Raw genomic sequence first — 13,407 nt, forward strand, 5'->3', positions numbered from 1 at the left:
TGATAGGTCGCACCGTTCCAATTAGCAAGTCCACATCCTCAGGAGACACAAGCTGTAACTGATCCAACTTACCCACACAAGAGGAGTCGCTAGCCACCTCCACATCAGACACTGAAGTAATTGTGGAGACGGGGACTAAGTTGGCCCAAATACGAGAGGTTTTTCCCCCCAAATGGCAGATTAGGAATGAGAAAGTAGTTATGTTTGTGTGCAAAGGTTCCCAGTAAATCCTGCATCACCACTATACATGCCATTACTTAACACATTGTTTTAAAATTTTACCGATGTGAAAATAAATTGATAGAATAGATATGTTCGAAAAGTCAAAGGCAATTTCTTGCATTCTAAAATATTGTATGTTAAAAGTGAGTCTTTATGTAATGTTTTCTTTAGTCTTGTTCCCGGTGCTCACCATATTTTTAAGTGCAATTTTCCTAAAGTACATTAACAACAAAAATATCAGATCTCTCAGTGAAAAATGAGAACAAGTTTGTCCCCTTTTATCTATATAAATTGCTCAGATTGCTGTGTATATTTTTGTGGTTCTCCAGTTCTCCCAATGCACAGTTATGACCTATGGCATTTGCATCAAGCCCTAAGGTGTCATTTGCTGCAGCATTTTAGAATTATACTTCAACACAGAAAGTAAAGGTGAGTTATGATTGCCAAGAGGTAAAGGTGTTGTGGCTCAGGGCAGGAGACAGTCTACATTATGTTCTTTTATTCTGTGAAGGAGGCCAGCTGTGTTTATTGGACCAATAGATCTAGCTAGGGGTCTGTTTCTAGTACACTTAAAAACACTCTGTGTGTGTGTGTGTGTGTGTGTGTGTGTGTGTGTATCTTGTTCTATTAAATCTTTCTTTAATTTAATGCTTATCATGAGTTGCAAAATATGAGCACTAGTCTCACTTGGAGATTGTTGTTCTGCAAAGAAGAAGTTAATGTACAGAGTTCCAGAAGGCTTTATACTTCTCCAATGCTTTTTAACATCTGCATGAAACCACTGGGAGAGATCATCAGGAGATTTGGTGCAGAGAGTTATCAATATACTGATGACACCCAAATCTATTTCTCCATATCAGCTTCATCAGGTGATGGCATTACTTCCCTAAATGCCTGCCTGAAGGCAGTAATGGGCTGGATGAGGGATAACAAACTGAAATTGAATCCAAGTAAGATGGAAGTACTGACTGTGGGGAGTCAGAACTCGAGAGATTGTTTAGATCTGTTCTAGGTTTACTTACACTCCCCCAGAAAGAACAAGTATGTCATATGGGAGTGCTCCTGAGTTCAAAGCTCTCTCTGATCTCTCAGGTTGAGGCAATGGCCAGGGGTGCTTCTTATCAGTTTCAGCTGATACACTCATTTCTGAAGAAAAATGACCTTAAAACAGTGGTACATATGCTGGTAACCTCTAGGCTTGACTACTGTAATGCACTCTATGTGGGGCTGCCTTTGTACATAGTCCTGAAACCACAGTTGGTGCAGAATGCGATATCCAGACTGGTCTCCAGGATAACCTGAAGAGACCATATAACACTGATTTTAAAAGAACTACACTGGCTGCCGAAATGTTTCCGAATGAAATACAAAGTGGCAGTTACTATCTATAAAGCCCTTAATGGCTTTAGTCCAGGGTGTTTAAGAGAGCACCTCCTTTGTCATAAACCCTCCTGCCTATTAAGACCATCTGGGGAGGTCCGGTTACAGTTACCACCAGCTCGTTTGGTGACTACTTGGGACTGGGCCTTCTTTGTGAGTACCCTAAGGCTTTGGAATGCACTCCCTGTTAAAATGAGAGTTTCTTCATTTCTGTCTTTTTTTTTTTAGACCCTTAAGACGCCTCTGTTTTCATAGGCTTTTAATGAATTTTAATTTGTTTAATATCAATTGTTTTACTCATTTTATCCTGGTCCAGTTGATATATGTGTTGTATTTTAACTTACGTACAGTGCCTAGGGATGTGTTGAATTTTAACTTATATATGTTGTATTTTAACTTATGTACAGCACCTATACCATTTGTCAAGTGATATAGAAATATGATAAATAAATACATGTTTGTGAGAATCAAGTGACAAAGTTGTAATGAGAATATGAAATTGTAATAAGGACTCATGGCCCCTTGAAGCACTGGGATGGGTTAGATGTAATGGGAAATAATAGTTTCCTGCTCCAAGAGTGAGCCCCACTAGAGAACCAGGGCTTGCATGCCCCTCATCTCCTCTCCCAGTTTCTGGCATTGCATGAGTCATGGAGCTGTGGTTTAAACAAAACAAGATGTCAGTGTCACCGCTATATGACAGAACTGAGGGGAAAGGGAAGGAGGGAATTTGTGAGCCCACAGTTCTCTAGGGCTTATTCATGTAGCAGGAAACCATGGTTTCCCATTACATTACAAGCCCAGTACATAAAGGTTCAGTTCATATACTCAACAGACTTAAACAATGGCCGCCTTTGCATATAATGGAAAACCAGAGGCGAACAAGCCAAAGATTTGATTTGGTATTGGTCTGAATGCATGAAACCATTGTTCCATCACAAAAGCGACCCAAACCCTAATCTGAACCTTCAGTTTGTAGATTTGGTTGCCTGAACTTCAGATTTGTAGGCAGCATAATGCCGTGCAAATACTGCCGCTGCCATAACTTGAGGTTTGTGCTGTGCCCGCACCCAAAACCATAGAGATCGCAGATCAGACAAGCCCAGAAGTACATCAGATCTATGCCTGCCACATGTCTCACTGGCTGCCTCTCAGATCAGTTGCCTTACCCTCAAGAGTCTCTGCACTCCTCCTGCCATTGCCCAGCATTAGGGATGCTGCTAGGGGTGTGCAAACTGGTTCAGTTCAGACCCCTGTTTGACTAGAACCAGGGCAGTTTGAGTGGTCTGGCTTCAAACTGGCCTGGCTCCAGTTTGGAATGGTTCAGGAACTTCCACACCATCTAGCTCTAGGAAGTCCCCCTGCCCCTTTACTCATAAAGGGGGTCTACTCTTTATGAGTAGACCCCTGAAACAGTCTGTGAAATCAAATCAAATGAATAAAAATAAATGAAAATCAAATCAAATGAATGGATGAATTGGTTCGAACTGGTCCAGAAGTTGCACTGGGCTGGGTCAGTTCGAATTCATTTCAGATTCAAACCACCATGCACATCCTTAAATGTTGTGTTCCCATGTTCCATGCTTCAGTGCATGTAAAGAGAGAGACCCACTTTGAGGGAGGCCTGTTTTCCCTTGCATCTTATGTCTCTCCTTTTCCCAATCTGCATAAAAACGGGATTGGATAACAAGATGAGCACAGCAGGAGGGGTCTCCACAAAGCAGGGGCTGCAGAAGTACTTGCACAAGCACATGGAGTCCCAGTGACACCAGGAACCAGGCAGCTTGGTTGTTACCCAACAAAGATCACACATGTCAGGGGGGAGAGACCCAAAGTTTGTGTGAAAAGACACCGCCTGGAGTTCTTGGGTGCTGCTGCTCTATTTTTTGTGCAAGTTTGCCGATGATGGGGGCCCCAGCCCCCTTGAGTGCAAGCATGCAGTCGCTGCATAACCCATGAGAAGAACTGTCCATCTCGAGCATTATTCAATCCAAAGAAGAGATTCTTTCTGTGTGACAAGGATGGTTAATGCTCCACAGTGGACCACCCTTTCATAGGAGTGAAGGGCCATGAGACATGCATGTGGGCTGGAGGGCTGTTGCCACCCAGCCTGGTTGCTAGAGACCCGCAATCCCCGAGAAAGGGCACCCAGCAACACCTTTTCAGGTCCTGGCGACTGGTTGGCAGCAGGAGCCAAAGAACTCCCTCTGGCAGTCTGGTCACCCCATAGCGCATATGCATGTTTTTCTTTGCCCACCACGGCCACATGGCTTGGCAGGGATAGCTGAAAATAGCAGCTCCCCTCATCCGGGATTCTCCACAGTGGCTGATCTACATATGCCACAACGCTGGTCCCAGCCCAGGAATTCCGAACGTGTATTAGGAGACATTCCCAATATCACTCATCTCTGCCCACCTGGGAGTACCTGGACACATGGAGGAGCCTGGACTCCTTGGGAGTTTGTAAGGATTCCGTGGAGAGGGGAAGGCACAGAGTGTGAGTTCTATTGTTAAACAGAGATGCCAGGGGCCCCACATCAGCATGGCCTCCAATAGTTGGATTGGCTGAGAGTGCATTGCGATGGAGACCCAATAGTTGGATTGGCATGAGACTGCATTGCAATGGAGACCCAAAGCTCATGGAGCGTCTGGTTCTCCCCAGTAGATTGGTCCTTTCATGAGACAGCTAATCGCTGGCCAGAAAACCAACAAGGGGACAGGAGTGTTTTGGGGCTTCCTAGACTCCTTGGTCCAGGTCAACATGTCCAAGAGCATCCTTCGTCATGATGGACCAAACCCCATGATCCTTTGCCTGCCTTCATATTCATATTCCCTCCTAGGAAGTCATCATGATCCCTTCCTGGAGCAACAGAAAACAAATGCCCCTCACCTTTCCCCAAAACCAGCAGTTCTGCTTGTGTAAGACTGTGTGGCTGCTGGGCCCTTGCAAAGTCTGTGGTGCAAGTGGTTTGATGAAGGAGTTTAAATGCCTTTTCCCTCCCAAGGGCAGCTGACCAATACCCAAAAGGCACATTTGTGCTCAGCATGCCCCCTTGAAAATTGTGGCCAGTGGTGGCAGCCCTAATGATGTGCTGATGCCTTGCCCGCAGTCTGGCTATGCAAGCAGACCACGGCTTGCTGGGATTCGGCCTCAGTGGACCAGGAAGAGGGACGGGCTCTTCTGCCCAGAATCTGCAGGTTGCTGGACTGCAATTGGGCGATTGTCTGCAGGACAATTCCCAGGTTCATGAATGAACCTCGGGTTTGTAAACCCAAAAGTGGCCAATAGAACCTTTCCTAGAATGTAGCACATAAGGATAGCCATGAATGGAATATATTCTAGAATGTTTGTTTGTTTGTTTAATTTTTATACTAAAAGATCACATTTAAAACCTTAAAATCAGTTAAACAATAAAAACCATAACACACACACACAAACCCATAAAAAAGACAAACATAAACAATATTCCCTGCACATGAATAGTATGTTAAGGACAATGCTGTCTGAGTCCTTCTCCTTGATGTGAGAAGTCCTTCTCCTTGATATATTTTTAAATATTGGAAAACAAAGACTCCTAATGACATCCTAAAATGGTACATTGCAGGGGAAAGTTTACCACTTGATTATATTGAATGTATAAGCAGTCCTAAATTAGACAGATGAACATGAAATCCAAACTGTGAAGAGAAACTGGCAAGCATACAGCAGGGTATTATCAGCTGGAATGTCTCCAAGCACAAGAAGTTTATTAGCAAGAGGAAGGATACAGATCAATTATACAAAGATGTTCTGGGCACTAAAAAAGAACAAAGTAAGAAATTCAGTATACAGATCAAAAGAGCAAGCTTTGCACCAGCAATGATTACAATACTGGAAATTGCACCCAGGCATTGTTGGAAGTAATTCAACACTTAACTGAATCTACTTGAAAGATTGGCTGATCAACAGCATATATAAACTGAACTCTAAAAGAACTGCAGTGAAAAATAAATCTTTGAAGGAACATCTTACCCTGCATTCCTAGACAGAAGGAAATGCTAGCATCTATAACCTTTCTATGTAAATAAGGAGCTGGACCTATGTAAATAAGAAAGTTGAATTAGCATTCTAGCATCTAACTGACCATTTATACTTGCTGTCTTACTGCATTGAGATAAAACAGCTAAGAGAGCCTCTTAGAATCCCATCAGTATGTTCCTAATGTAAACAGACTTTAGTCTTAGCAATGTGAGAGACATCTTAAGAGGTGTGGGCCTTTCCATGACAATAATACACTTTTAGTTCTCAGACAAGCTGAAAGATAATCCTTCACCTGGTGTTCACTCATTATATACTATTCAGCTTGCAGCTTTTCATAGGTCAACTGAGTTATTTATTAAACAGTCTTAAACAAACATGCACATCCAACAGCCAAGGCTGACTCTACAAAGATTCTTTGTCATTCTCCCTGAAATGTATGGAGGCAACAATCTTTCTATCAATTAATGTATGTCTTTTCAAAGTATGGTATAAAACCTTTTAATTAGTATCTTAAATGAAATTAAACATTAGAGCAAGATGAACCTACCATTTAATCACCAAAATTTAAGTCTTAAAAATACACCAAGTGCTTAGCTTAGCTTTCAGTTTAGCAGCTTGAACATGATTTTTCAGAAGCCATGACTTGACCACAGGATTCCTAAATATTGGAAGGAAGGGACTAGGTAGCTACCTGTGGGGTGGGGAGTGGTTCTCTTAAAAAGCAGGTGAGGAGCTACTTACCAGCTCATCCGCCACCTCACCACTTTTCCAGCAGTAGTGCCCACTCTCCAAGAGGCTGCATGTGGCTGCAGCACTGTTTCCTGCATGTGCGGTGGCATGCACATGGCTGGTGCGCATCCCAAGAGGACAAAGATGAAGAGAGATGTAAGAGGAGCATTGCCAGATGTTAGTTAACAAATAGATGCAATGTTTATTTTCTTGACCATAGGTCATACCAAAATCATTTACATATATGCACATGGATATATAGCACTCTTCATGCTACTGGGCGGGGTAGGTGAAAATATGGGGGCTTGGGTAGGGGAAGATTAGTACATGGCACACTCCACATGCCATGGAGGTCAGTGGGACATTGGGCCTCAGGCACCCAGGTGGGAGGTCTGGCCTGGGCCTGAAGGAGACTCCTAAAGCCTTCCTGCAAGCAGAAACAGGTTTATTTCCTATTCAAATGAAAAGCTTATATGTAAATATTGAGTAACTGAATTAGACTTCAGATGTGAGGAAAAAGAGGCTACTACTGGCCAGTCTTTCCACCCTTCATTTGAAGGGGAACATTGACTGCAGAAAATTCATTTAGCTTTTATTTTGCTTATTTTCACACTGTTTGCCTTAAGGTAAATGAAATCCAATGAAAAACTACCTAAGAGATATATTCATTCAACAGAATTCTTACCCCATCCACCCACTAAAGTTAAATCTACTGCACCATTTAGCATATTCAAATGTCAGCATGTGCATGAAATGTATCTTCCTGACCTTACTGTTTGCTAATGAGAGAGATCCTAATTTGTTGGAGATTTTTCAGGCAAACAAAATGTTGCTGGCAAAGAAAGGCAGGTCTGTCATTGTCAGAGTTGTTTCCTTTTCATTAGCAGCTAAGAGATCCAGACAGTCAATGTGAATACACAGGTGACTAATTTTATTTATTTTATTATGCTCCCCTTACATCTGTCTTCATCTTTGTCCTCTGAACTTGTCCAACCAAAATTTCAGATGAGATAAGAACATAAGAACAGCCCTGCTGGATCAGGCCCAAGGCCCATCTAGTCCAGCATCCTGTTCCAGATGCCGCTGGAAGCCTACAGGCAGGAGTTGAGGGAATGCCCTCCCTCCTGCGGCCTGATCCAGCAGGGCTGTTCTTACGTTCTTATAGGTCTCTAACTAGTAGCTGATTAGACCTCTGCTCCATGATGTTATCCAAACCCCTCTTAAAGCCATCCAGATTGGATCTTTGGAGCTGCCATTTTTACTTTAGTAGTAGGGGTTGTAATGTTCCAAATCTGCATTGCATTGACCCTTCTCACTAATGATGAAATAGTTCAACATTTCCTCTAACTTTAAATGTAATACTAATGCCATGTAATGTGTTGGAGCATTGTTTGGTTGTTTCCTTGTAAAATGTATTGCTCCTTTTTTCTCAAAAAGGTGTATAATAATAATAATAATAATAATAATAATAATAATAATAATAATAATAATAATAATTTGATTTCTATACCGCCCTTCCAAAAATGGCTCAGGGCAGTTTACACAGAGAAATAATAAATAAATAAGATATATCCCTGTCCCCAAAGGGCTCACATTCTAAAAAAAAACACAAGATACACACCAGCAACAGTCACTGGAGGTACTGTGCTGGTGGTGGATAGGGCCAGTTACTCTCCCCCTGCTAAATAAAGAGAATCACCGCGTTAAAAGGTGCCTCTTTGCCCAGTTAGCAGGGGATAACAGTGAAATAGCAGGGATAGCAGGGGAATTTTCAGTGAAATATTTTAAGAAATACATTTCAAAAGAGCAGCACAAAACAAATCACATTAAAAAACTGTAGCAGCAGAAGTTTAGTTGCACAGGGCACACTAATCAAACTAGTTTGAAGGCCCATCTGAAGAGGATAGTCATCACTAATTTAAAAGATACCAAACAGGAGGAAGCTAGGCAAGCTTCCCAAGGCAGGAAGTTCCAAAGTTGGGCACCATGACCAAGAAGGCCATGCCCCATATATCCACCAATCATACTTCAAGGGGAGAGAGGGAGAGAGAGAGAGAGCCAGCCTCGCCTCCCAGCGAAGCTCAGACAGTTTATTATATCAATATCTTCATAATTTTAGGAAATAATAGTTGTGAAATACCTAAATAATATGAGCACTATTATATGAGTTAAAGAGCGAGTCCACCTGTGCTGTCCTCACTTTCAGCATGCTCTGTCCTTGGCTATTTACACCTCAAGCTCTTCATGCTGGCTGGCTGGTTTGGCTTCATTGTTGCTGGTGCTGAAAGGTGCTGAATTCATTAATGGTGCAAGTTGATCTAGACTACACTCTTGTAAGTCCAGACCACCATATCAGCCCTCTGGCTGCTAATTACTTGAAACATTCCTAGAGTGCAACTCTGGACAGAAAATAAAACTTGTGGTAGAATAGATCATCTCTCTTTGCACTAGGGGTGTTCACAAAACCAGCTGGCACAGTTCGGTTTGAGTCCAAACTGGACCCAAACCAGACTGGACCAGTTTGGTTTTGCCCCCCCCCCCATCAACCCCTCCTGGTTTGGTTTGGTTTGGTTTGGTTTGCGGGGGCTTTGTGAGCCTTTTAATGCAAAAAACTTTAGTACTTACCCCCTCTGGGGGGCTTCTCTGAGGCCGCAGGTGTCCAAGGAGGTTTCGCCTCCTAAGCTAGCCTCCATTTTGACAAACAACACCCAGTTCGGGCATTCTTCGGCCCATTCCGGGCCTTCCCCCTTTACTGTGGCCATTTTGGAGGCCACCGTGCATGCGCAATGGGCCTCTGCGTGGCCTGGGTAATGACCCGGCCATGCAGGGGCCCATTGCACATGTGGTGGCCTGCACAATGGCCGCTGTGCTGGGGGAAAGGCCTGGAATGGGCTGAAGAATGCCCGAACTGGGTGGTTTTTGCCAAAACAGAGGACTGTGGGGGTAGGGGGAACCTCTGCCAACCCTCCCCCCCTTGGCCTTGGAGAAGCCCCCCGGAGAGAGTAAGTACTTAAAAAATATTTTTTTACACATAAAAAGGCTCACAAACCCCCACTCTTGAATGGTCAGGGGGGCTCAGTCTGTGGTTGAGCCAAACTGGGTGCAGTTCAGTTCAAACCCAAACCTTTGAACCAAACCAGTTTGACGTTGAACCAGTTCAACATCGAACTGGTTTGCACATCCCTACTTTGCACCACCTCCACTCTGAAAAGCATGAATACATTTTGTTAGAAAAGGACTATAGTTATACATCCCCTGATGCCCTTTCCCTCCCCAGCATCCTAACACTGTTGCACAGAGACATGTTCTGACACCGATACAGGACTAGGAAGAATGTCTATAACTAATAGACCATTTGTTAGATTCTAGTTCAGAGAAATATTGATATGGGGTCAAAACGAATGAGCCATCATCCATACCTTCTGACTAAGCAGGTGTGTAACAACGATCGGGCAAGGGGAGACAGTTGTCTGGGGGCCCCACTGCCTGGAGGGGCCCCCCAGAGGCACCTCACGTGACTTCCCATTGCCCCCTGCCCAGCCCCAAGGCCCCTCAGCCACTTGCCCTGTTCGCCGTCTCTCCAGCTTGTTCTCCTGGCCGGCAATCCAGGCGGCAGACAAGCTGCAAAGAGCTCCTTTTCTCCCGCCTCTCAGCTGATCGGCGGGTGGGCGATGCTTCCACGGAGGCCTCCGTGTAGGCCTCTCTGAAGCCTGAACTCCAGTAGGGCCCAAGCCAGCCAGGAAGGAGGAGGCAGCCAGAGTGGCCACCACTGTTCTCTGCAGCAGAAGACCCCCTGCTGCCAGGTAGAGTGTGAACTCCTTTTTGTGGTTACCTTCCCCACCCCCCCACCCGGATATATAGGGATCTGCTTGCCATAGGGCTTTGATATGGGGGGGAGGGACCGAGAAGTCTCTGAATATTTATTTTGAAACAGCTTGGAAAATTTGCTGACTTAAAAAAAACTATCTAAAAAGTCCTATAAGTGGCTTGTTTCATGGCAGAAAATTACAAAAACTTCTGGAAGAAACAGTATTATATTTATTTTATTCATTCATTTATAAATGCACTTATGTTCAAGTTGTTTTGCAACCCAGAAGGTCTGAGTGAGAACTGTGAAGCATGTCTTCTGCTTTTATTTTATTTTATTTTTCTTGTGTGTGAACTGCTCCCCAATAACCTGCAGGGACTTCAGGATAAATCTGGCCAACATGTGAATGCAGCACCTCCATTCCAGAGGAGATGTGTGTTAAAGGGCTTTAAAAGCCTCTTGTGGAAAACCTCCTGGAATCAAACTTGATTGAATTTGTTCAGAATTCTGAGAAAACAAACATAGGCTCACCCTGCATGGTTGAAAGTCTCCTTGGCTAATCTGCAGCGAGGGGCCCATTTTAATCATTCATCTTTCTAGTGTGTTCTAGGCATTAAAAGTAAAACAAATGTATAGTACTCAATGTATATCACTATATATTGTGACGTGTGCGTGTGTGTGTATTCAGTGAAATGTATTTCCAGGCAGCAGACTTATTTTGGAATATCAGACTTACATCCTTGGGGGCCTGGGGTGTGCGGAGGCCCTGGACTTTGAGTGGGGGGGCCCCATTTTAAAATCTTGTCTCTGGGCCCACTCCAACCTTGCTACGCCCCTGTGACTAAGGAATGTACTATAATCATCTCATTACCTCAAGAATCAACATGGTACCAAAGCTTAACAGGAAGAGCAACGAGTCAGTAGTTAATCATCTGATTGCTTCATACCTCTCTGTTTCTGTTTATTATTTTTATTGGTATAAATGTTACTGGAGAGGTTTATAGAAATTTTATGCTTATCTCTTTCTTAATCAATTGTATGAAATACAGATACCAATCTTGACATTGTATATTGTTTATATGAGGCTCAGTTCAACCAAAGTTAAGTACTCACTCTCTTTCTTTCTTTCTTTCTTTCTTTCTTTCTTTCTTTCTTTCTTTCTCTCTCTCTCTCGCTCTTTCTTTCTTTCTTTGATTTGTATTCCGCCATTCCAAAAATGTCTCAGGGCAGTTTACACAGAGAAATAATAAATAAATAAGATGGCTCCCTGTCCCCAAAGGGCTCACAATCTAAAAAGAACCATAAGATAGACACCAGCAACAGTCACTGGAGGTACTGTGCTGGGGGTGGATAGGGCCAGTTACTCTCCCCCTGCTAAATAAAAGAGAATCACCACATTAAAAGGTGCCTCTTTGCCAAGTTTGCAGGGGTTAACTTGACATCTATTGATTTCAATGGGAGAGTTAAGGACACGCATCAATGGGATTTCAATGTGCTTAATTTTGGCTGTATCGTACTCATTGTCAGAGAGAACTGAGGTAGTTGTAGAGGCTGTTGAATGAAGTTATTTCAAATCAACAACCCTTGTTTATGTCTGCAGGGAATCCAAAAGTGCTTTAGGAGTACTCAACTGATCCCAGTCTAGTTCATTCTCAGTGTTGGTGTGTACCTGAAGCAAATTTCTAACCCCTAGATGGCCATGAACCTCTTTGCATAATTACTTATCCCCATGCGAATGAAAGGAAATTTAAAGCCCCCTAAGTAATCAAAGGCTTTTCCTCAGAAGCCATAATCATAATGTCTTCAGTTTCTGCTGCCATGTGTAAGACCAAATGCTGGACATTCACTAGCTGTCATCTTGATTGCTCCATTAAAGGATGGTGTGTGGACAGTATTAGAGTTTTGAAAATGAATTAAAATGCAATAATAATAATAATAATAATAATTATTATTATTATTTATTTATTTATTTATTATTATTATTTTACACAGTCAGACAGGTGTTATTGACTGGTTTGTTTTATCCAGACATCGAGTCCTTCCCAAGGACCTGGGATGGCTGAATTTTATTGTCAATGTTGTTGCTGTTGTTATAGGTATCGTCACAGAATATAGGCTGTTCCCAGTAAAGCTGCTTTTTGTAATTGGCTGATGGTGATTTCTGTGGCCCCTATGGTGTTGAGGTGCTCTTCAAGGTCTTTTGGAACTGCACCCAGGGCGCCAATTACCACTGGGATTATTTTGGTCTTTTTCTGCCACAGCCTTTCAATTTCAATTTGTAGATCTTTGTATTTTGTGATTTTTTCTATTTCTTTTTCTTCTATTCTGCTATCCCCTGGTATTGCTATGTCGATTATTTTGACTTGTTTTTCTTTCTTCTCGACTACAGTTATATCTGGTGTATTGTGTGGCAGATGTTTGTCTGTTTGCAGTCGGAAGTCCCATAATATTTTTACATCTTCATTTTCTTCAACTTTTTCAGTTTGATGGTCCCACCAATGTTTGGCTACAGGTAGCTTGTATTTTTGCAGATGTTCCAGTGTATCATCCCTTATTATTATTATTATTATATATCTTATTATTATTTATATCTATTATTATTATTATTATTATTATTATCCACCAGTGTAATTACTACAAGTCACCTTATAAAGTTTCTATGTACCAAGCTAAGAGAAAAACAGGAAAGCTCTAATCTGAAGATTTCTACAAGCATTTTTAATCAGCATGGCTTTCCTTCCCATGGAAATTGCATTTGCTGTATTTTTAGTTCCGATGGAGCAAGAAGCCATTACTTGCATCCAATTTTCCACATAACTGCTTCTGACTGCTGTCTCTTTTAAAGTCTTTTCAGGCTATCCATCCAGAATTAACTTTCTTTTAAGAAAAGGCCTTTTGTGGTTTATAAATTTTTAATACAGGATGCTAGCTGCCAGAACTGCTTTGGATTGCACCCAAAGATTTGAAGCAGTCTCCCTAACATGAAATGAGGTACAGCTCCTGGTGCACCTGGAGACAGTACCTCTTTCATTCCCCTTCTTCAGAGTTATTACACCTCTGGCTTTCGCCTCAGAACATCAGGAATTTTCCTTCAAACTGGCTTCTTGGAACTAGACTTGTGCACTATTAGTGGATAATTTATCACATCATATTTCTCTGCTTGAGGAATTCAGCCTTTTTTTTTTTTTACTGAATGGTTTTTTTAAAAGAAAGAAAGAAAGAAACACGACTGCAGTTGCTGCTGCTA

General features: G+C 42.5%; 1 protein-coding gene and 1 long non-coding RNA gene across 7 annotated transcripts in view; one reads left to right on the top strand and one right to left on the bottom strand.

Moving 5' to 3' along the window:
* Positions 1 to 11,345, bottom strand: part of LOC128323000 (uncharacterized) — a 38,816-nt gene extending 27,471 nt beyond the window's left edge. The window contains exons 1-3 of one of the 5 annotated variants that reach the window (XR_008306136.1): positions 11,274 to 11,345; positions 6,365 to 6,470; positions 5,615 to 5,680 (exon numbers count right to left, since the gene is read on the bottom strand). This is a non-coding gene — a long non-coding RNA (uncharacterized LOC128323000). Of the gene's footprint in view, positions 1 to 5,614; positions 5,681 to 6,364; positions 6,471 to 8,492; positions 8,766 to 9,771; positions 10,127 to 11,273 lie in introns of those variants that run through there. The other 4 variants (XR_008306133.1, XR_008306134.1, XR_008306135.1 and 1 more) reach the window with 4 other exon arrangements.
* MYLK4 (myosin light chain kinase family member 4) overlaps positions 1 to 13,407 on the top strand; it is a 158,373-nt gene that overhangs the window by 81,773 nt on the left and 63,193 nt on the right. The window lies entirely within an intron of this gene.

The sequence above is a fragment of the Hemicordylus capensis genome, chromosome 4 (genome assembly GCF_027244095.1).
Source record: "Hemicordylus capensis ecotype Gifberg chromosome 4, rHemCap1.1.pri, whole genome shotgun sequence".
Classification (NCBI taxonomy): Eukaryota; Metazoa; Chordata; class Lepidosauria; order Squamata; family Cordylidae; genus Hemicordylus; species Hemicordylus capensis.